This window comes from Dromiciops gliroides, chromosome 1, assembly GCF_019393635.1.
Source record: "Dromiciops gliroides isolate mDroGli1 chromosome 1, mDroGli1.pri, whole genome shotgun sequence".
Classification (NCBI taxonomy): Eukaryota; Metazoa; Chordata; class Mammalia; order Microbiotheria; family Microbiotheriidae; genus Dromiciops; species Dromiciops gliroides.
The window spans coordinates 726,840,424-726,863,158 of record NC_057861.1 but is presented as its reverse complement, the minus strand read 5'-3'; the positions used below and the strand labels follow the sequence as shown (position 1 = coordinate 726,863,158).

At 38.6% G+C, this 22,735-nt stretch overlaps 1 protein-coding gene across 6 annotated transcripts in view; it reads right to left on the bottom strand.

Moving 5' to 3' along the window:
* The window catches only part of FOXP1 (forkhead box P1), a 691,415-nt gene that overhangs the window by 580,629 nt on the left and 88,051 nt on the right, over positions 1 to 22,735 (bottom strand). For 5 of the 6 annotated variants that reach the window (XM_043986904.1, XM_043986912.1, XM_043986961.1 and 2 more), the window contains one exon: positions 9,639 to 9,769. The exons of the other annotated variant lie outside the window; for it this stretch is intronic. The gene's annotated coding sequence lies outside the window, so the exon portion shown is untranslated. The remainder of the gene's footprint in view (positions 1 to 9,638; positions 9,770 to 22,735) is intronic. 6 annotated transcript variants of the gene reach the window in all.

The window sequence follows — 22,735 nt, the reverse complement described above, 5'->3', positions numbered from 1 at the left end:
CTGTTTCATTTCCTCACCTCTTTCAATGAAGCAATTTGCTGTTCTGGCTGCCTGCCCCCAGTGACCCCGGTCTACCATGAAGTGGCTTACCATGAAATTCTTTATTCAAAAATGTAGTTTATTTCTAGCCTAAAGACTCCAAATTATCAGCTGAAACAATTAATTGGAACTACTTTTAGTTACTCAATAAACTGTAAAGTTCTAAAAGGCAAAAGACTGAATGAATTTCTGACACTGAAATCGGGAATGTGTGAGCAGACACACACTGCCGAAAAGAGGAACTTATTGCCTCCAGGAAGGGAATTACTTCTTAGAGCCAACCTTAGAGATGTCCCCTAGGGAAAAATAAGTGAGAGCACAGAAATTCCGAACACTTGGTACCAGCTCAGTGACTTTGTGCCTCTGGAATTTGTTTCTTCCTTCTAGGAACAGAGGACCCCACAGAGTCAAAACCTAAGATGAGGCATGCCATCTTCAGTCTCTTGTCTTTGTAAAAAGCTGTCCACCAAGGTCAGGAAAGCACTCCCTTCTTATCTCAACCTTGAGAATCTGGAGCTTCTGGAATATCTCAATCTATGTGCTCCCTTCTCTCAGAAGCCAGTTCTGTACTTCCCATCTCCCCTAGCTGCCAATGGCATCTCCATCACACCCCAATCCCTGAGAAACTGCAATCCATGTCATACCCCTCGCCTTCAATCTTTGTTGCTCTTATTTTCTGACCTACAAGTCACTCTCCCACCTTCCCCAATTCCTTCAGAAGCTGGTGGCTCAGTCCTCTTTGCCACTCCCTTTCCCTACCAGCACCCTCAATGATTCCAACATCCATTCCACACTCTAACCTCACAATTCTCTAATCACCTCAGCTCCACAGCGAGTGTCATCTCAGCTAGTTCTCTCCTACCCACAAGCAAAGCCACACCTCAGAACTCACTGCTACTCTTCCTCCCAGACTGCAAAAATCAGAAATCCCCATCCCTGACCACAGTTCTCTTAGTCCTCCCCCAATGTCCCAGTCTTCACCTTATGCTTCATCTTTACAACCCTGATGTCTGCCCAGTCTTTTTGTCCATCAAGATCCTTCATTTGCCTCTCTACCCCATCCAAATGTCATGATCTGCCACTTCAATAATGTATCTTTGACTAATTACTTTTTAAAATAATCAGTGCAGCAAAACCACCATCTGCTTTCACTACCCTTGTTCTCAGGCCACAGGTCAACCTGAAGAAGGTCACACAGCCATTACTGAGACAAATGAAAATTCACAATGCTTACCTTTATCGGGGTCACTAAATTAAACACATTTATGAAGCACTTACTATGTGCAGCATGCTGGGTAGATGAGGAAAAAGCATCAACAGCCTCTGTTCTCAAGGAATATCCATTGTAATGGGAGAGCCAATATAGGTAAATTAGAACATACAAGATATTCAGAGTGGATGGAAGGTAACATTCGAGGGGACAAGCAAAGGTCTTCTGGAAGGGGTGCTACATGAAGTGAGTTTTAAAAGAGGCTGGGGGGGCAGCTAGGTGGCACAGTGGATAGAGCACTGGCCCTGCACTCAGGAGGACCTGAATTCAAATCTGGCCTGGAACACTTGACACTTACTAGCTGTGTAACCCTGGGCAAGTCACTTAACCCTAATTGCCTCACCAAAAAAAAAAAAAAAAAGAGGCTGGGGCGGGGCAGCTAAGTGGCTCAGTGGATAAAACACCAGCCCTACATTCAGGAGGACCCGAGTTCAAATCTGGCCTGGAACACTTGACACTTACTAGCTGTGTGACCCTGGGCAAGTCACCTAACCCTCATTGCTCTGCAAAAAAAAGAAGAAGCTGGGAAATCTGAGGGTCTAGAGTTGAGAGGGAGAATGTGACAAGCTGGGGAGCAGCCAGTGGAAAATTCAGCTAATTCATCATCTTTTTATTCATTTCTTACCAATTCCCTCAAACAATTTTTCCAAACCTTTTTCATTCTCGCCAAGGACTCCATTCTAGGCTTGCCCACTAATACTCAACAAATAATCTTGTCATCTATTTTACTGAAAGAACTTAGATAATTCAACTTGAATCCTAAGCCAAATTCTTCATACCTCCATAACTCTTCTGCCTTCTGACAGGAAAAGAACTGCCCTTTCCCTTTACCAAGACTCTTCTATCTGGGCCCAAGTTTCATTTATCTCTTTCTATCTTCTTCAGAACTATAGTCTCTCAATCATTATTTGTCTTTTATCTTCCCTTTGGGAGGGAGGGAGGGATAGAGGCAGGAAGGGGGGGGGAAAGAGGGAGAGAGGGAGGGAGGGAGGGAGGGAGTGAAGAAAGGAAGGAAGGAAGGAAGAAAGGAAGGAAGGAAGGAAGGAAGGGAGAGGAAAGATGGAGGGAGGGATAGGGGAAAGAAGGGAAAAGAAAGGAAAAGGAAGGAAGGAAAAAGAGAAGGAGAGAGGCAAGGAGTGAGGGAAGGAAGGGCATATTTCTTGAGATGCTCTCCCTATATAATTTAATCTAATCCCATAGTCTCACCTCTTCCCTCTAAGCAGATGAATTTTAATTATTTTTTCCAGTCCCTAGCTTTTGCTTCTCTAAGGCTCAAGACTAGATTTTCCAGCTGCCTATAGAATCAAATAGCCCTGATATCACATCAGGCACCACATTCAATATGGATTCCCTGAAATAATTCTCTTCCAGATTCCCCTATTTCTATTAATGGTATGAACAATCTATTAGTTACACAGATCAAAAATTCAAAATTTTCTTTGACTCCTCCTTAACGCCTATCAATCTCAGCTTCTTGATATTTCTAATGTCCTTTATCCACCCAATTCTTTTCTTTTTTATATAAACCAATAAGGTACTCCTCTGGTGCCTCATTTTGGTACCAAAATGAACATAGGTCCTTGAAGGCTATAGGAAGGGATTATAAACTAGAGATGGGCCTAAAACAAGCTGGAAAAATTTTCAAGTATGAGCCTAGTGATGTGCTCTATCTTCTTTCAGTCAGTTGTTTTCCAGCCCTGTCTGAGTTTTGTGACCCCCTTTTGGGGTTTTCTTGGCAAAGCTACTGAAGTGGCTTGCCATTTCCTTTTCCAGCTCATTTTACTGATGAGGAAACTGAGGCAAACAGGGCCAAGTGACTTGCCCAGGGCTACACACCTAGGAAGTGTTTATGGTCAGATTTGAACTCTGAAGATGAGTCTTCCTTATTCCAAGTCCAGTGCTCTATCCACTGCACCACCTAGGTGCCCTGTCTATCCTCTTAGGACCAACCTAAGTTTGGAGTGGTTCATCACAAGGTTGGCTTAGGATGATAGAACTATGGCTCTAGAGCTGGAAGATAGCATGGAAGTCATCTAAACCAAACTCTTTGTTTTACAGATACTAAGCTGAGTGACAGTGAACATCTGTGTGCATTGAGAATCAGCTGCTATAGCAAATGACCAATGGTCTATACACAGTTTTGTCAGGGGCATTAAGAGACTTGCCTAGGGTCATGGAGGTAATAAGTGCTAGAAGTAGGATTTGAACACAAATCCTCTTTTCTTTATAATAACGGTCTACCTTTAGGGTGATTAATTTTTCAGACCATAGCAAGTCATGAAGACCCCCTACCAAAGCATAGAGGGAGTTGTGATCAGTGTCACTGGAAGGAAAAGTCAATAGAAGTAACAAAGTTTGACAACTCATTGGATTTCTGGGGTGTGAAGAAAAAGGACTCAAAGATTATGTTAAGATTGCAATCCTGGGGGTGATATTTTCCACAGTAATAACGTAGTTCAGATAATGAGTTCTATTTCAGACATGGTGAGTTTGAGATGTCTATAGAATATCTAATTCAAGAGCTCCAAAAGGCAGTTTGTGATGCAAGACTAGAACTGGATACAAAGATCTGGAAATCATCTAAATAGAAATGATAATTGAGCCCATGGGAGCTGATGAAATCACCAAGCTCAAAACCCACCTACCATGTGAAGCCTTTTGGGAGGCCCTAAAGCTCCCCCTTTTCTGAATTGGTACAATGTTTGTTCTTTCCCGTGCCTTTTACCATGCTATAATTTGTAATGAACCCAATATTGTACATGTTCCATCTCCCCTACTAAAACTATTAGTTCCTCAAAGAAAGGATTTGTGTCATTGTTCATTTTTATATTTCTTTACAACCTGAGTACTTTTCACATAGGAGGCACACACTAGGTTTCCGTTGACTGAGTGAGGGAGTAAGTGGATGGTTAATACTGTTATCATCATCAGCTAGAAAGAAGTATGGTGGCATATAATGGAAAGAGTACCAACCTTTGAATCAAGACTATGAAAGTTTGCATCCCACCTCTGACACTGTGTGACTTTGAACAATTCATGTCACTTTTCTGAGTCTATTTCTCCATGTGTAAAAGTGAGCACCTCATAGGGTGTGCTAGAAATGAAATCATATGGAAAATGATTTATCAATTTTGAAGTGCTATGGAAAAGTGTCAGCAAATATTTACTACAAACTGTTAACATCATCCTTCAGATGGTATATTTTATTCACTAGAAACATTGGAAATGTAGGCATATTTGAAAAATATTTAAACTATTCTTCTAACCTCAACTGAAATGAGTAAAATTAGTCCATTAGACAGTAAATCCATTCATGTGGTTTTGTACACTTCATAAATCCATTTTGTAATAGTGAAATTGAGTCACATTATCTCAGTATCACAGACACCGAGATGACAAGTAACCAAGAAACTTACTTTGATCAAAATGTTCTTTCTACACTTTCAGAATCTTAAGCACTTCTATGTGTATGGGAACGACAGACACATTGAAACAGAGAGAAACTATCATGCCTCTAAGTTGCTCTTTCTCACATATGACACTCCATCTCCCAACTCTCTGTGTTTGTTCTGTCTGTCTTTCATGCTTGGAACCCCCTCCACTCAACTATACTTCAACCTGGTGTCCTTTAAGATTCAACTCAAGGTTGGCAATCATGATCTCAAACAAAGCAAAAGCAAAAACAGACAAACTGAAAGAAATAATCAGGGGAACTATATTTTGCTCAAAGTTGTACTGTAGACAATGAAGTAATAAAAAAATTTACAGCAAATTTCTCTGATAAAGGTTTCATTTATCAAATATATAGAGACCTAAGTCAAATAAAAAAAAGCCATCTCCCAATTGGTAAATGGTCAAAAGATATGAACAGGCAGTTTTTAAAGGAAAAAAATCAAAGCTATCTATTGCCATATGAAAAAATGCTCTAAATAACTCTTGATAAGAAGAAGGCAAATTAAAACAACTATGAAGTACCACCTCATACTTATCAGAAATGAAAAATGCTGGAAAGGATGAGGGAAAACAGGTACATTAAAGAACTTTTGGTAGAGTGAGACAGCTAGGTACTTCAATGGATAGAGTGCTGGCCCTGGAGCTAAGAGGACCTGCGTTCAAATCTCGCCTCAGATACTTACTAGGCTGTGTGATCCTGGGCACGTCACTTAACCCCAACTGCCTAAAACATCCACGGCCATCTCCAGCCTTCTTTATGTATATCATGCCACTTGACCCAGATGTCTCTGGAGGAGAGAGTGAGGTGGTTGACCTTACATAGCCCTCTTTCACTTAAATCCAATTCAGTGCAAGTCATGACATCACCCTGATGTCATGGCCCTATTCGAGTATGAAGGATAAACAACAGCAACACTGATGAAGTAGTGAACTAGTTCAACCATTTTTGAGAACAATCTGGAACTATGCCCAAAAGAACTCTACATATCCTTTTAACCAGCAATGCCATTACTAGGTCTGTCCCCCAAAGAGATCAGAGAAAAAGGAAAAGTATCTATATGTACAAAAATATGTATAACAGCTCTTTTTGTGGTGGCAAAGAATTGGAAAATGAGGTGATATACATCAATTGGGGGAATGGCTACACAAGTTGTTACATATGACTATAATGGACTACTATTGTGGTATAATGATGTGGTAACAGAAATGGTTTCAGGGAAAACAACAACAATATTAACATGGCAAGACCTATATGAACTCATGTGAAGAGAAGTGAGAAAAAACAGGGGATCCTTGTGCAGTGCGACAGTAATGTTGTAATGATGATCAACTGTGAAAGACTGGGGTACTTTGATCGATATAGTGATCCAAGACAGTTCTAAAGGATTTGTGATGAAAAAAAAATGCTGTGCATTTCCAAAGGGAGAACTCCTGAACTCTGAGTGAAAACTGAAGTCTAATTTCCTCACTTTTTTGACGCTGGGGTTTTTTTGCAATATAGCTAATATGGTAATATGTTTTGCATTACTTCATATGGGTAATTCATGTCATATTTTTTGCCTTCTCAGTGTGTGGCGCAGGTGTGGGAGGGAGAAAGAATCTAAAACTCAAAATTTAAAAAGAAAAAATGTTCAAAATAATTTAAAAAAAAAAAAGATTCAATTCAAGCATTACCTTTGATGGTCTTGTCTGATGTCTCCATCTTCTGGCGCCCTTTCTTTCATAGTTGCTTTATATTTATTTTGAATATATATGGTCTATATTTACTGAAGTGAGAGGGAGTGTGATATCATGAACAGAGAGTTGGCCATGAAGATGGAAAAACTTGGGTCTATATACTGCCTTTGACACCTACTAATAAGCAATGATCTACATCATTTTCTAAGCCTTTAAGAGGCAGAATAGTGCCAATATACATTGGTAGAGTGAATTTCCTCCTCTTAGAGGTGCCTTATATCAAGGAAATCACAGACTCAGTTCCCTACTATAATTATTTGTGTCTCTGTTCTCTCCTGTGAGAATGTGTGCTCCTTGAGGTCAGGGCCTATTTCATGTTTGTCTTTGTATACCTGATGCTTAGCCTAGTGCATAACACTTGTTAGGCTCCTGCAAAAAGTTGGTTGGTTAATTGATTGATGATAAAAAATGGATATATTTTGTTTAACCTATATTAAGATCACAGAATTCTGAGGCTGAAAATGCTACCTTAAAGACCATATGGTACAAAACTTTTATTTTAAAATGTAGGGGAAAAAAAGGCCAAAAGGTTTTAATGACAAAGTCACACAGTTAGAAGTTGTAAAGCCAAGCCTGAAACCTAAAGTCCTGGATTTCAATTCTAATTCTTTCCATTTCACCCAATTCCCCACTCAGAGATACTCAAAATACTTGCTTATTAACTGATAGATTAATTTAATAGTAGTTGTCAACCACGTCAATAACCACCATATTTAACATAGTCTTCAAATAGGATAAAGAGTTATCTCTTAAGTTACTCTGCACCAAGCAAGCACTTCACTAATCCCTGAAAATACGAGTAAAAAGGGGAGATAGTCGCTGCCGTCCCAGAGTTTCCTTTCTAATTAATGGACACAAAACAAGGAATTTAAGGGAAGGTGAGATGGAAAGAAAGCCTAAAAACAAGACGCAGGGTTCTTTAGGCTGCATTAGCAGGAAGAAAAGATCCTGTACTCCAACACTATCAATCAATAGAGTTTTCAGGCTTTCTCCCTTAAATCCGTATGAATGTTCTGAGAGTGAAGGGAAAAACTTTTTGATATGCACGCAGTACCATATGGGTTTATTCAACTGCTCACTCTGCCAGTCAGTAAAACAATGAGCAGTTACTATAATTATTGCTAAATGATATGTTACTCATGCTACCTAGGCAAAACAACAACTTTTTAAAACCTTGTATTGGCTAATGGGGAAATGCAGTTTTTCTAGTGATTACATGGCATTTATGTTCCCAATACAAAAAAGAAGGCAAACAAATAAATACAGATGTAGTAAGTCCTAAATTTTGTCAACATTTCTCTCCATGCACACTCAATCGAGTTTCTATTCCTTCTTATGAAAGGCATAAAGAGATATGGGTTCCAATCTTGGCTTGCTATTATCTAGCTATGACTCTTCTGAGCTTCTTTACATCACCTTTAAGATGAGCACGGTGGACTATGGTATCTCAAAGGTTTGTTTTTTATTGATCTAAAAGCACATCTAAAATCGAATCTAAGCTTCTTTTCATTAATTTCTAATTTTTTTTCTTAAAAGGAAAAATGTTCTATTTGTCCCATTTCCTTTGAAGTAAAGATAGAATGCTATGAAGAATACTAATATGATCTTTTCTAGCATACTGAAGTTTGAATGCAGGCAGGTAGAGTACAAGATTGCCCCCATTAAAATCACAGAATTCAGACCCAGAAGAGACCTTAGAAATCCTTCTTTATGTACTGTTTTTTGGAATGGATCATCTACCCTCACTAGATATGTGACACCGAGCAATGCATAGAACTCCTCTGGGCCTCTGTTTCTATGAAATGTGTTCAGTGGATCATTTTTGACATCTAAATCTAAAATTCCATAAAATTCATTTTTAAATGAGTTGTCAAGAGGGTAAAAGACTGATCCAAACTAAGGGTCAGAATTTGAATCTAAGTCCAGTACACTGCATTGACTAAAATGAAATAAAACCTATTTCTTACAAACGCCCACAATTAAATGTGACAAATGAATAATACTGGTTTCCAACCCTAGCAATCCAAAAGAATCTCTGAAGATAACCTCACAACATGACAAAGCCACACGATCAAAATTGTGATCAAAATATACAAGGACTTTCTAAAAAATGGTAGCCACTTAAACTCCAACCAATTATCAGCAATTTTACAAAAAGAAATTCTTTAAGCCTATTATTCAGTACCATATGAAGATAATATGTCAACAGACTTATGATTTTATCAGTATAAAACTCTCTCCATCATCACAGAGTAAGACCTGTCTAGAAGCTCACAGTCAAAGTTCCCTGAGGTCTAGAAAAGTTACACAGAGTCACACAGATAGGAAATAGGAAAAAAAAAAGGGGGGGGGGGAGGTTCTAGAACTCTATCCAATTTATTATGCTGTCTCTAAAACTAGCATTATATATGGTATTCAAAAATTTTAAATATACATGAGAAGCAAGGGAAGATTTATTTTCATCAATTAGTTCCTAATCTTCAAACATTTGATACAACAGTTCACTAGGTACATCATGCTAGAAGAGAAAAGGGAATACTTTCTTCCCTTCAGGAAGCTCCCAGAGGCTCACTAAGGCCTTTTTTTCTGAGACCAGGGGAAATTAAAAGTTTTGAAGAGTTCTCTAAAAGGGGAAATGTTAGCCTCAAATTTCACACACCCCAGCCCCCCCCCCCAAAAAAAGGCTCACATTCTATCACTCAAAAGGGCCACAGGAAAATTTAGAAGCCTTCGAGTATGCCATAATCTCTTTCTATCGCTGAGTTTAAACATAAAACAAGGGACAACTGGTTGTTCTATTTTGCATGTGATGCACTTAAAAAGTCAAGCCATGAAACTTGAATTTAAAAAAAAAGTCTTTCACTTGTCATCTTTGACTGTCAGCTAGGAGTCTGCCATCATGTCTCTGTTATAGATGAACTCTATGCTTCAAGAAAACAATACAACCAAAGTGTGTTTAGCATGTACTTCTTTCAAAATAATGATACATTCCTAATAGGCAGAAACTCAGATAATGTTGGGTCATTCATGTACTTTCTGCAGTGAATTTTTTTAGTCTTTCGCTACCAGAATTTTTTTTTTCGTTTAATATTAACACCAATAGACACAACAGACTTGAAAAGAAAGCTTCTTAACTTACCCTTTTTGCTAGTGGGCATCACACCTCTGCACTCCTGGTCTACCACAACTCAGAGCAGAGCCATGCAAGCTTCACCATTGCCAAATGCTTTTTTTGGGAACTGGAATTGATCAGAAAAAGCTCTTGGGACACTGAAACACAAAAATATTTTTTAAACCCAAGTTAGATGTGACTTCTCAAACCACCACTTCCTTAAACATGAAAACAGTAAGACAGACATATAGTCTAGAAGCAAGAGGAAAACACTTTTGTAACTAGAATATTTCAATACACCAAGTGTGATGATATAAAAAATATACCGGAAATACTGCTCTGAAAGATGTTTACCAACTACTTCAGCACAAAGATTAAAAGGCTGCTATTCTCTAATGAAGAAAGTTCTTCCATAAAAAGCATATAAGCATATATTTTAGCACCTTAGCTTTATTTTTTAATAGTAAAAACTGCTTAAAATTCAAGCTTTGGGAGGAAGGGGGGAGGGCATTATTCACCCCTCCCCGCAATAATGACATTTTCCATATGTTAAAGAAAAGATGAAAATAACCGCCATAATTTTTTTTCCAGGGCAATGAGGTTGAAGTGGCTTGCCCAGGGTCACACAATTAGTAACTGTCAAGTGTCTGAGGCTGGATTTGAACTCAGGTCCTCCTGAATCCAGGGCCAATGCTTTATCCACTGAGCCACCCAGCTGCCTGCCCTGCCCCCCTCCCCACCCCATCATTCATTTTCTTTTTTTTTTTTAATGTATAAGGTATTTTATTTTTTCCGTTACATGTAAAGATAGCTCTCAACTTTTGTTTATACAAGCTTTCCAATTTCAGATTTTTCTCCCTCCCTCCCCTAGACAGCAGGTAATCTGATATAGGTTATGTCTATATATCTCTATACATATACATATATACACACACATATATATACACATAATCCCATCATTCATTTTCAAAGTGAAATCCAGCAGCTTACATTCCCATACCTCAAACAAAAAGCACCATGACCACCATGGCCACTATAGTAGTTAATTGTAATTTGTTTTCTCTCCAAAGGTTGTTTTCATTTTAAAAATATTCATGGATCAAGGAACTGTGTAACCTTGATCCCATCACTTTTGCTTTCTGAGGCACCATTGTGCCATTTAGAAAATGAAGGAGTTGGATTATATCAGGGTTTCTTTAACCAACTTGGCCAGGGAAGCTAAGGCTTGAAATCGATTATTATTGACTCCAAGTGCTGATCCAGCGAATTTTCTCTTAGGAGATGAATCCTCTTTTCATTCGGAAAAGTTGACACAAATGATAAATATTTTGGTGTGTACATCATTTCACATTTTATATTTTAGAAGAAAGACACTGATCCTTTCCCATTGAAGGCCTCTTCACAGCATATCGAATCCCAAGAGTCCATGAAAGAGTCTGTCAACAGATAGTTTGAGACAATCTTGAAAGCCCATTAGAAGAATTCCTAGCAAGTAGGGATCATTTCACTCTTTGTATCTGAATGCCCAGTGCCTAGCATGAGACCCCTGACACCTAATAAGAGATTAATAAATGCTTGTTGATGGGTTGCTTTAGTAATTATTTATTTGTTTTGTTTTGTTTTTTAGTGAGGCAATTGGAGTTAAGTGACTTGCCCAGGGTCACACAGCTAGTAAGTGTTAAGTGTGTGAGGCCGGATTTGAACTCAGGTCCTCCTGACTCCAGGGCCGGTGTTCTATCCGCTGCGACACCTAGCTTCCCCGGTTTAGTAATTATTTAAAGCTTAATGGTCAAGTGACAACAGTTCACAGAAGTAGGAACTGACCAGTATGGAATCTGAACCCAGGGCCACTGACTCCAGATCTATTCCTGTTTTCTCTGAAGCAATTCAACTCCCTTTGGCAAATGATAAAGTTTCTAAAAATCTACACTGTTGGTTGCTACTATTCATCATGCTCATCAAAAAGCAATACTGCTTATGTTTCACTACTCATTGAAATAAGTATTCACTATAAGTGCAATATTGTTGTCATTTTCTACAGGGATTTTTTATGTCCATAAAAATGTTTAGCAATCATTCAGCTTGATTTTCAATTTCAAGTTAATGATACATCTTCATGGACATTTCCTATAAACTGACAACTTACTCTGGGTATCCACAAAAAGAATCTGGTTAACTCGACAACAAAATACATATAGGAAGCATGATTCCAGAAATTGTGCCTAGAGTAAAAAAAACAACCCACAACCCATAACAGAGGTTTGCACCCCAAAGTGCCCAAGGACTATGTCTTCTTTCAGAAATGTTCCACTTAGGAAAAGTGTGTCTCCATCAGACAACAAAAGCCCAAACACTGATTCTCCTGGGCTAATCTCTAACTTTATGACAACAGTTCACCCTGTGCAGAAGAGGCAAGAGAAGATGAGTTCATTCACCATTCTTGACTATTAGAACATTCTGCTAAACTATTTTTCAGCTATTTTAAGTCAACAACATTTATTCATTGTCAAGCAAGGGTCAGAAGATTGTATTCAGCATGATGGGAAATTAAGAGGAAATAGATCATATTATCTCCTGCTGTCAAAGGATTAAGATCACACATCACAGAATACAAGCACTAGAAGGCATCTTCCAGTTCAGGAGTTCTTAATTGTTTTCTTTCTTTCTTTCTTTCCTTCTTTCTTTCTTTGTAATGTCATGTACTCCTTTGACAATCTGGTGAAGCCAATAGACCTCATTTTTAAATGCACAATGCAAAATATAGAGGAATATAAAGGAAATGAATTATTTTGAAATATGGTACTCAAAAATAATTAAAAATAAGTTCATGGTGCTGAGTCAAGGACTTCTGATCTAATCCAATCTCCTCACTTTACATGTAAAAAAAAAAAAAACCCTTGAGTTTAAGTGACTTGTCCATGGCAAATTTCTGTGGTAAATTAACACTATTAAGAAATTTGTTAAGCACCAACTCTATGCAAAGAACTGTATTCCACACTAGGGGTACAAATAGAAAAATGGAAATATTCCTTCCCCTCAAGGAACTTACTATCAGGGCAAATAGAATGTACACACATAAACAAATACAACACTATTCAAAATGAATAAGATATCATTTGTGAAGGGGGGAAGCAGCAGCAGCTTTGGGGATCAGGAAGAGCCACATGTAGGAGATGACGTGAGCACTTTGAAGAAAACTAGGAGTCTAAGTAGCAGAAGGGAAGAAGGAATACACTTCTAACATGGCAGAGAGCTGAGCAAAGGTACAGAGATGAATGATAGAAAGGCATCTGTGAAGAGCAAAAATAAGGCCAGTTTGGCTGAACTGAGCCCCTTATATTATACCATGTTACTTATGATGTAAGTGGGAAGAGAGGACCAACATACATGAAAAAGACAAAAAAACCCACATAGAAATAAACCAGGTGAAGATTGATTCTGCTATATGTAAATGTAGGCATCCATATCAAAAGAAAGCTAGATGAATTCAGGTGACATTTACTAGTGGTTAGAGAAGGCTCCATAGAGGAATAAGTATTGAGCAAGCTTCCTGTGGAGGGGAGAGAGAGAAAAGGAGGAAAGGAAAAAGCATTTCCCCAAGAGAGAACGGGTTGTTCAAAGGCCCAGGAGTGGGAGTCAGCAAGCCATATATGAGAGTCATCAGGCAGGCTTCCCTCGTTGGAGTGGCCATTCATTCAAAGTGGAGGCATAATAGGAGAGGAGGGTAGGAGGGCCAATTGGTGAAGGTAAGACTTGGATGAGATGTTTAATTTTGGTTCAGGAAGCAATTTGCAGTCACGGCAGGTTTCATAGCAGAGACGTGATATAATCAGACAACACTTGAAGAAAATGATCCTTGTTGCTGTCTTGACTGATGCTTTGCTACCTATTCACTTCCAACTAAATCGAGTGGGCATGTCTAAAGATAAAGGGGAAACATCAGTAAATATGCCCTCTCCAAAGAAATAAATACCTCTCAGGTCAATCGCAATATGCCGGCACTTTGCTCAACTACTACTCATTATAACAGGGAATGTGGCAGGGGCACTTTAGAACAGAGACCATACAACAGGGGTGAGTGCTGGCAAAGACCTGGCTATTGCCACATGCCCTCTAGTACAGACTGGAAGGCCAGCATGGTAATGAAATTCCAATGCATTAATCAAGAATTGTAATAAATCAAAATATCATTCAAATATTTTAGAGAAAAGGCTGGAATGCCTGAAACATTAATTGTGCCATATTCAATCTGTTTTCATAGAGATTTAAAAAGCCAAATTATTATCCTGGGTATCATTAAAAAGCATGAGGCTTTCTCTCATTTCTATTTACATCCTAAAATGCATATACTCTCTTGGTAGATGATACCCAGCTTGTTAACTTGTGTGGCTACTTAAAATAATACAGTCTAAATAGAATGAGAAATAGAAGATTCAATTCTCTCAGAATTGTTTTTTTTTTTTAAAGTAAGGCACCAAATGTTTAGGGAATATCCTTACCAAACAACTCAAGCACATAAACAGGTAGAGGCTGTAATAAAATATATGGTATTTTCTAGTTTTGTTCTCTTCTGTTTATTTTTCCCTGCAGCAATCTTCACTTTGTACATTTGTCTACAGGGAACTGGGAAGGAGCAGCTGCAGACTCCCTAAGGCCACTACCTAGCAATCAAGTTGTTTACAAAACACCACCACAGAGCAAAAACAAAAACAAAAACAAAACCCAGAGTCAGGACATAAAAACCTTCCCCCACAAAGAGGTCATTTCCAAAATAAAAAATAACAATAATAAAAAGAAAAAGTCCATGCTATCAAAAGTTTGGTTCATTTATCAAACCTCATTGATGCAGAAAAGAGTAATTGAAATTGAAAGAACATATTTTGTTTGATGTCACTTTTGGAATTGTTTGCATTGGCAACAGAACTGTGATAAATCACAAGCACTTGATTCCTTCAAAGGCTGACGGGTACCTGCCTTAGAACAGCAAAGTCTGTTGGTGGCAACCAAAGGAACATTGGCTAGGCCTCTGAAGAGCCCCTCTCAAGCCCAAACTGGCCAGTCGCAAGCACTGAGGCAACAGGAAAAGTAAAACACACCAAACTTAAAAAACAAAACCCTCTTCCTTTTTCTGGGACTACCTGGATGAGTGCAGAGTACTTCTCTAGCCTGAGAGCTAAAAGAAAGAAGTAAAATTCAAAGGGTCAGACAAAAGATCTATCCAGGTTTCAATAAACAGAAAGACAGGCAGGCAGGCAGATAGAGACAATGATAAATATAGCTGGGTGATAGATTCTGTTATTGTATCAGATTTGCAAGTAAATTAACAAAAACTATCCTGTAGAAAGAAGCAAGCCATGGGACTGACCCAGATGTTGCATTTATCCCTCAGGCTCCACAAGGTAAAGTGGTCACATGTTCCATATAAGGTTCTAGACTGTAATAGAAAGGAACACAATTGTGGGAATTAAAACATTAATTATTAATTAACTCATTTTCCTTTAATTCAAGAGCTTGAAAAAGAAGTAGATTGAAGAAGGTAGAAGAAGCTACACCAACCTATGCCCCCAAACAAATAGGTTTTCAAGGGCACTGAATATAATTCTAGTAGTCCAAAAGCTGGCAAAATAACTTTATTTAAGGGTGCAATTTGGAAAGTTTCCAGTTCATCAATAAAATGTGATTGATTTCTCAATTAATACTGTTGCATCAAAAAAAACCAGAAACAAATGAGTGCCCATTGACTAGGGGATGGCTAAATATACTGAGGTACATGAATATAAGGAAATACTACCTCACTCTAAGAATTAATAAATATAAGGAATTCAGAAAAATATGCCTGGGCTTGTCTGAGGATTAAAGAAAGCAGATTCCCAAAGAACCACATGACTATGATGTTTTTTGGGGTTTTTTTTTGGTTTTTTTAGTGAGGCAACTAGGGTTAAGTGACTTGCCCAGGGTCACACAGCTAGTAAGTGTTAAGTGTCTGAGGCCGGATTTGAACTCAGGTACTCCTGACTCCAGGGCTGGTGCTCTATCCACTGCGCCACCTAGCTGCCCCTGACTATGATGTTTTAAAGAAAAGCAAGACTGAAAATCAGTCAAACTGGGACCAATGAAAATAAACCATCTTGGGCCTAGAGGAGTGATGAGGAAAGCTATGCTCCTCTCCTCCTCTGAGTAGGTAAGTCAGGATTCTGTACGTAGAATTCAGATACTGGTGCAAGCTGGACCAGGTGGACAAGGTGGACAAGGCAAAGGGACAGAGATGGGAAGCAGGAGTATCATATGTGAAGAACAGAGAGAAGGCCAGTTTGGCTGGACTGCAGAGTGTACAAGGGGAAGGAAATAAGCATTTATATAATCCCTACTATGTGCCAGGCACTAAACTAAGAGCCTTATACATGTTATCTCATTTGATCCATGCAATAATTCTGCCACTGAGGTGCTGCTATCCCTAATTTACAACTGGGGAAACTGAGGCTGATAGATGTTAAATGACTTGCCCAGGGTCACACAGCTAGTAGGTGCTTAAGGCTGGATTTGAACTCGTCTTCCTGACTTCAGACATAACACTCTTTCCATTCTGCCACCTGGTTTCCTATGTATAAGTGCAGTGAGGCTAGAATAATAGTGAGACCAATAATAATTAATACTACTACTACTACTAATAGTAATAATAGCTAACATTTATATAGTACTTATTGAGAGCTAGGCACTGTGCTAAGTACTTTACAATTACTATTTCATTTGATCCCCACAGGAACCCTAGGAGATAAGTGTTATTATTACCCTCATTTTACAAATGAAGAAACCAAGGCACACAGAAATTAAGTCACTTGCCCTGGACCAAACAGCAAAGTAAGTGTTAGAGATTGGATTTTAACTCAGATCTTCCTGACTTCAGGCCTAGTACTGTAACCTCTGTGCCACCTAGATGACCAAATACAATGAAACTATAAAACCAGATCACTTGAAACAAAAGTCAGTGTGAATCTGAAAACTCTTTTGTTTCAACCCTTATTATTGGCTAAAATCTTTCTAAAGAGCAGTTAGTCACTGTCCAACCTTAGCAAATAAAATTCAATGAAAATATTTCACATTTATCAAAGGAGAAAAAGGACCCATGTACACAGAAATATCTGTAGCAGCACTTTGTGTGTGTGTGTGTGTGTGTGTTAGCAAAGAACTGGGAACTAAGGGGACACTAATCAATTGGGAAATGGATGAACTGTTTATGGCATACAAATGTAAGGAAACATTGTTATATTGTACAAAATGATAAAGGAGATGGTTTCAGAGAAATCTGAGAAGACATGTATGAACTGATGAAAAATGCATACAAGAACAACATTGTAAAGACAAACATCTCAGAAAAATTTAAGAACCAAAATGTTTAATTTCTGAATGGGTAGGAAATGAGACTGAATATATACTGATTCCAGTATCTGACCTCCAAGTTGTTGTCATGTGACTAAAATGAAACAATACATTCAAAGCGGTTTGTTAATTTTAAAGTGATACAAATTCAAAATACAAATTCAGATTATTATTATTTAAAATCCCTGATCTAAGCTGCTTTTATCCTTGTCATTTATCTTAGTTTCCAAAAACCTAAACACAGCCAAAAAAAAAAATTTAAGAATAAAAACAAACTCAATAAAGGGTTCTAATTCATTGAGTTCCCAGTTAATTCAGGTTTTACTGTACGGTGATAAATATCTTCATCAACAAAGCACTGAAGACAAAAGATTACATATACTGAAAGATTCTCGTAGGCCCAGAAGTCATTATCATATGAAACTTGTGATACTGTTGCTCTCAGAATGAAAGCTGGTATTCCATTTGACATAGTATATCACAACTTATAGTAAAAGATATAAAGAAATATCATAGAAGTTGGAAGGAATATCAGAAGTCACCTAGCTCAATTCCTACCACAGTCACGAAATCTGTCTATATCAGTATCAACAAAAGTTATTCAGGCGGCTGTTCTGTTTTTAAAAATCTCAAATAAATCTCTACTAATAGGCAAAAATCCTCAAGTTTTTTGGATTACTCAAATTGTTAAGATGGGGGTTTTTTTTCCCCATAATGTTAAGATGTGGTGTTTTTTTTCCCTTATGGCTAGCCAAAATCTGCTTTCCAACACCTTTTACCTAATGGTCCTACATCTGCACTGCTAGACAAGTAAAATGAATCGACTATCTCTTGTTCCACATGATTACTCTTCAAATACTCAAAGACATAGAGAATTCTCACTGCCTTCTCTTCTTAAAGGTAAACAACCGCAGTTCCCTCAACTGACCCCCATGAATACTGGTTTCTATTCTCTGACCATCCTTGTTGTGCCCTCTACTGGATGAATTCCAGTTTATCAATCTTCTTCTAAATACTCCAGATGTGGCCTGATCAGAATCTCTCTGACTCTGTATACTATGTTTCAATGGATCTGTATCAATGTAACAAGTGTCTACACAAAAGAGTGCCCCACACCCATAATATCACTGGTCTCAACCCAAAACAAAGAACAAGAGCAAACAAAAACAATAACCCTCATAAAAAGAGGAAGTTTGTGGTTTATGTAACAAAATTTTGTTTTTATATTCAGATGATGCTTTATTGTTGATGAATATTCTAAGTTTGGTAGAAAGGCTTTTTTTAAAAAAATTAAAAACTGAATTCTGTTCTATTTTGGAGTACTGGCTCCAAACCCTACTCCAAATTCCTACTCCAAACCAGACTGGCTGCTCATCTCCTCCAAACACTCCTTTTGAAGTTCTGGGGAAATTCCTGTCTGTGCCACACATTTTCACTTAATTACCTTGTGCCATGAATTTTTATTTAACTTTTTCACCTTAGGCTTTGCCCGTTTCTCTTAAGCCATGTGAATGACTAAAGGGCTTATACTTCCTTTCTGTCCCCGCATGCATCTCCCCACCCTGTTCCCTTTACACACACAGCACTTAACCCAGTCCCTGAAACAGAGGAGACATGGAATAAATGCTTGTTGATTTCACTTGATATACAGACCCACAGAATGTGCCATTACTCAAGAAATACTTATTAAAGGAATGAATGAGGGCAAAGCCACTAATACTGACTGTGCATTAATATTCAATATTCAAATTAATATTGATTATTGTATTAACACTCAATATCAGTACACTAATACTCAAAATCTTAACATTTTGCCAACTAAGTTTACTTCTTAGAAATTGATAGGTGGCACAGTGGATAGAGTGCTGAAACCTGAGAAAGGAAAATCTGATTTCAAATCTGGCCTCAGACACTTATTAGCTATGTGAACTTGATCAAGTCACTTAACCTCTCTCAGACTGTCTCCTCATCTGTAAAATGGGAAAATAAAATAATAGCACCAACCTCCCAGGGCTGTTGTGAGGAACAAGTGAGATAATATTTCTAAATCATTTAGAGCAAACCTTAGACTGCTATAGACAAGAGTAACTTACTAGTAGAATCTGGCAAATTATCACAATAGAATTTTAATTAATTATCCTCTGGAAAAATCAAAACCATCAGAAGCCCTCAGAGTCCAGTGGATCAGGAGGGTCCTCTGGGCTACCTGAAGTTCAGCCCAAATAGTCAAGACAGACAGACAGACACTCAGGGTTCACTGATATCTTCTAGAATATTACTTAAAAAAATAAAACTCAAATATATGAAAAAACACATGAAGACATGGGTTTTTTGGAGTTCTCAAACCAATTTTGTATTTCTAATTATCAAAATGACTTTCTGGAAGCAAACCAAGTTATCAAGTTCTATGCCTCTCCTGAGGTACAGTTCAGAAAATTTTTCTGAAATGCCTTCTGACAGATTTTACTTTGCACTGTGAAACAGAACTGCAGCAACTGGGTCTTCCGGTCAGATTACTGGGAAAATGAGAAGAAAAGTCTTCTGGATTTCAGTTGCTTGGGTCATGAGGGCAAAGGACTTAGAGGGGACTGACCAGTCGGGAACACAAGTTACAACGTGGCTCTACCATATTTTTAGAAGAATTCGACTCTGGTGAGTTTACCACTGATCCTGCCAAACAGCAAGTTTGGTATTTTTCTGATAAAAATGGCAACTAGCCCCTAATGACAATGCAGCCCTTGCCCTTTCTTTCCTGACCTCACTGTGGAGCCAAAATAAGCTGACATTCAATGGTCAAGCTTCATTCAAAAACGTCACTGGGATATGGAAAACCTCTCCTAAAGTGCTCCCTGGGGCACCAGGTGGCTATGCACCAATGAAACCCCCAAACTCAAAGGTCCATCCATGTAGAAAAGTGTCTGAATACGGACTCTGTGACAGATTGTTATCCAAAAATCAGGTGAGCTGAGTTTGAAGGCACTGATCCAGGTGGGTCAGGAGGTGATAGACTGGGGGACAACTGAGTAACTGTCAAAGATGGCCACCACGTCACAAAGGGGGTATAATTCATGTCAATGGCAGCACTGCCCATGTTGGTAAATGCATAGGTTAATGGAGAAGTGCTGAAATGTTAAAGAAGATGCAGAAGAAACTTTTTTGCCGGCAGTCTGCTTCTCAATACACCACCACACTCACCACCCTCCAGAGCCTCTTTAAAGTCAGTGAGAAAGTCAAAGCCTACAACCTCCTAAACAACAACTGCTCTTCTCCTACCAAAGAGACCTTAATGCAAGCACAGATGCTAGGGTTTCTCTCCTCCTACAGGGAAGTGATCCAAATAGAACCCACACCTCTCAAGCAATTTTCTATTTTGCCATAAATGATCCAAAGAAAAGTTAAGTTTTTTCCCCAGCATTAGGATCCTCAGTAAATGCTGGTATGTAAGTTCCCAGCCCTAGCTACTTACCATTTATATATTTGTAACAGAAAAAGAAGAAAAATGGTCCAGACACATTTTATTCAAGAAAAATTCCTGAAATAAATATTTCTAAAATAAAGCTTAAAGTCATTTTTAAGGAATTTAACTAATATTTCATAAAATAGATTATTCAAAAGTGAGTTGTTTTACCCCATAACATAATCTACATGATAAAACTATCCTTAACACCTCTGAAGTACCAGCTAATACTTAACACCCCATCGTGGAAGGCAATGATATATATGTGCACATTGCACATCCGTTACCAATATTTCAACCAAGCTTTACAGTGTTTGGTATTTGGTATTTCTTTTCTGAGGTTTTTCTATCCATTAGATATCTAAATTAAATCAAACAGTATATCTTAAATGAGCCCACAAGTCCTTAGATATGATACAACAAAGTCTTGAAATTTTTATCTATTGTGGACTTTAACTCAACAGCCCGGTGCATTTTGTTCCCCTGCAGTGCATGGGGATCCTGCTGGTTTGGCCAGACTATGAAAATAAACTTCAATGACCAAATGCAACTGCAACTTGCAAAGTAGGAACCAAAGCAGACACAACAAACCACAGCACAGGCAGCCGAACTTGTCATAATTCATGTGTGTGGAATCCAACTGGAACAACATTTACCGAGTGCTAAATTTCTGCCACTGGCACATTCCTTGCGGCATGTCAAATTTTGAAAAGCTGCTGATAAGACATTCCTGATTACAAGTCCACAAGTTGTACTATTATTCAAAAAAGAGTTATCCTAACATGCAAAGGGCCTCTTCCGTGTCATACAAACCAGAGAGTTCAGGACCTGATACTGAAAAGGTATCAAGGGCATAAAGTGGGTATTCTGGTTATCCAAGGACAGACATTCTTAACTATTTTGTGGCATGGACCCCTTGTCAGAATGTTCTAAGTGCATAAAATAAAATATATAATATTGCAAAGGAAATCAGTTATTTTGAAATACAGTTATCCTAACAAAAAAAGTTCACAGGTAAAAGGTTAAAAGCCTCCTCCCTAGAGTAATAGAATGCATACCCTTTGCTAATTTTAGAATCTAAATAGTAATTTCTACAACAGCATGTATCAAACAATGATTATTTGGTGTCTTAGAAATCCTGAATGTGAATTGTACAATCAAGGGAGGAAGGAAGCAACTACAGTGATGCCTCACAAGGACAAAGATCCAGAACTGGAAAGGCCCTTAGAAGCCAGCCTCCAGTTCAACCCCTTCAGGAAAGGATCCTAGGGTCAGAGAAGTGAAGGGAACTGCATATGGTCAGGTTGGTATTGTCAGAGGCAAATTTTGAACTCAGGTCCTCTGACTCTAGTTCCTTCTACTGTAGCATGCTGCTTCATTGTAAAATGGAGCTGACCTTGGATTCTTGAAAGCCACAGCAGTGGTACTCTACCACATCCTAGAAAGCTGGAAATGAGGCCAGCACTGGACTGTAAGCACGTTGGCCAAGGACCAGTCTAGCTAAGACCACAAAGGTTCATCTTCAGGTATGCAACAAAGAGATAATTTTGTTTCGGGGCGGGGTGGGGGGGGTTGCAGCAATTTGTGAAGACTATCCACTGAGACTCTGAGGACTTAGGATCCACGCTAGCACAGGGTAAGGGCCAAACTGATTACATCCAAGATTCTTGAAGTACCAAAGTATGTAAAAAGTATTTGCATGTATACACAGGGATACCTCAATTAAGAAAATCCTCCAAGAAAATAGCATCATCTTGGGCATGGAACCAGTTAGGGGGAAGTTCTAGTTTGCCCAGCCCTGAGTATGTGGCAGCGTTGGGCCAGAAGAAACAGTATTGCTACTGTCTCTGGTACCAAGGTCCCAAAAGCCAGCCAGGGCTCAGCGAAGGTTATCACCAAGGGGATTCTCATAGCCCAGGCACTAGAGATCATTGGGGGAACCAGTGCCTGGCCAGGAGACAAACCTAGCAGAAGAGGCATGGCTTATCTTTCCCAGAGGAGAGAGGCAAAGCAAAAGGAGAGTTCAAGTCTCAGATCACATCCTGTTTTAGTCCTTTCCCTTGTAACTTTCTGGTAATACAATGTGCCTCAAAAACACATCTTTGGGGGCAGCTAGGTGGCACAGTAGATAAAGCACCAGCCCTGGATTCAGGAGTATCTAAGTTCAAATCCGGCCTCAGACACTTGACACTTACTAGCTGTGTGACCCTGGGCACCTCACTTAGCCCCCATTGCCCCACAAAAAACAAAAAACACATCTTTGATAGAAGAGTCATGCCTATGTAGACAT